This window comes from Macrobrachium rosenbergii, chromosome 23, assembly GCF_040412425.1.
Source record: "Macrobrachium rosenbergii isolate ZJJX-2024 chromosome 23, ASM4041242v1, whole genome shotgun sequence".
NCBI lineage: Eukaryota > Metazoa > Arthropoda > Malacostraca > Decapoda > Palaemonidae > Macrobrachium > Macrobrachium rosenbergii.
Window position 1 is genome coordinate 29439510 of NC_089763.1, and position 2500 is coordinate 29442009.

Genomic DNA, 2500 nt, shown 5'->3' on the forward strand with positions numbered 1-2500 from the left:
CTCTCTCTCTTGAACAAGAATCAAATAAAAACTCTCTCTCTCTCACTGTTTCCTAAATAAGAATGAAACGAGACTCAAAAACTCTCTCTCTCTCTCTCTCTCTCTCTCTCTCTCTCTCTCTCTCTCTCTCTCTCTCTCTCTCTCTCTCTCTCGATTTCTTAACAAGAATCAATAAAAAAGCTTAAACGAGGCAAAACTCTCTCTCTCTCTCTCTCTCTCTCTCATTTCTCCTAAACAAGAATCGGACAAGAATCGAATGAAAAACAAGCTCTCTCTCTCTCTCTCTCTCTCTCTCTCACACTCTCAATTTCAAAATAAGAATCAAACAAACAAAAACTCCCTCTCTCTCTCTCTCTCTCTCTACGATTTCTTAAACGAAAAGCAAAAGAATCAAATATCAAATACGAAAAACTAAAGCATCGAAAATATTTTGTATTCCCCTCATTTTTAACACGGAAGTTGAGCGCAACTCGACAGAGTAAAAAAAAAAAAGAAAAAAAAAATTCCGGCAACTGATGTTAAAACGTCCAGATGGGACCTCAATTACCTCGTTTGGACTACGGGGAAAAGGGTAGAGGTTTTGGAGAGTTTAGTGACGCAAGGCTACATCTGTCCTTCAATTTTGAATCAATTCCAGATCTTTCAAACTTCTTTTTTTCAGTCAGGAAAACGAAGTTTTCAGTTCTCAATGTTCATTGATAGTAGGAATAGATGACGTAGTTTGGCTGCTAATAGAAACCGCATTAATATCTATAAAAGAGTCCCAACGTCGTAGATTAGTATGTTTAATTTCATCGAAATAAAACTACAACAAATCCTACAAGGAAAATTGAAGATTTATCATCCCAAATAAGAACAAAATTCCACAAAGTACTTAACAAAATGCACGCACACACAAATATATAATATGTATGTATGTATACGTATATATACATATAAATCTATATATACAGTATATTATATATACATATATATCTATATGTGTGTGTGTGTGTTTGAGTGTGTGTGTGCGTTTGTTTGTCTCCGTGCAAAACTAAGCAGTTAATTACACATAAAATGACCACATCATAAAAGAATAATCTTGGTCAGTTCATTTCTTTTGCAAATAACAATCTCCATCCTGTCGAGAGTATTATCAATTTCTTAGGACAGCTTCCAATTCCTTCCTAAGGTTACCATCCATCTAGTACCCAGATAGGGCTTAGATTAAATACATCTGCGCCGATTAAGCCCTGTTATTTTTTTAGAGCACATACACACACACACACACACACACAAACATACACGCACACACACCTAGCACACACACATTCAACATACATACATACATGTATACCACACCTAACACGCATATACAGTTCATATGTATATACATACATGTATATACTGTATGTATATATAAATATATGTATATATATATATATATATATATATATATATATATAAATATATATATATATATATATATATATATATATGTATATATATATATGTATATATATATATATATATGTATATATAAATATATATAAACACATATATATATGCCTGTGCGTCTATATTTATGTTCAACTAAAAGTAACTCTCATTGGTACTGTCATTTTTTTTTTGGTGCCTTTTCTCCCACTAGTTTTTCCCCTTATTTCGTTTCTCTTAAAACTTTGTGAACGAGTTGTCAAGGACTTACGTATTTCTTTCCTCTCCCGGAGGCGTTCGGTTATTGGAGGAAATTGAATGTGTTCAAGGCGAGCGTCTCATTTTCCTCGGTGTTGATAACTATTTCTCTCCTGTTACTGTCTCTTTTTTTTCCTCCTTTTACTTCTATCTTCCTCGTTTCCTTGTCTTTTTTTTTTCTTGTTCCCTTATATTCTTTTTAATTGTGATTTGAGGGGTGTACGATGCAAAAATGTATTAAACGCGGGTCATTTTTTACCTGGAATTATATTGAGAAATATAAGACGAAGGGGCCGTTAGAAATCACCATTTCTTTATCCCATCATTCGAATCTAGATATGTCATTTTATTATATATCCAGTCTATCATTATATATATATATATATATATATATATATATATATATATATATATATATATATATACTGTAAATGTATGTATGCTATATATATATATATATGTATATATGTATGTATGTATGTATGTATATATACTGTAAATATATAAATATATATATAGATATGTATATATATATATATCAAAATATATATATATATATATCCTTAAATATATGAACAAGGGAAACATGTATGAATATATACGTGAGGTGAGACCAATTTTCATCAAACGAATTTTATTTCTCCCATTTTCAACGCTAAAAAGAAAAAATAATTTTCTGCAGATAGAATCACAGCATCAAGAAATTGAAAAAAATTCTGTGATTTTATCTGTTGTGCAATTGATATATATATATATATATATATATATATATATATATATATATATATATATATATATATATATATATATACACGCGTGTTTATCC

At 30.2% G+C, this 2500-nt stretch overlaps 1 long non-coding RNA gene across 1 annotated transcript in view; it reads left to right on the forward strand.

Moving 5' to 3' along the window:
• Positions 1 to 2500, forward strand: part of LOC136851417 (uncharacterized) — a 196910-nt gene that overhangs the window by 110399 nt on the left and 84011 nt on the right. The window lies entirely within an intron of this gene.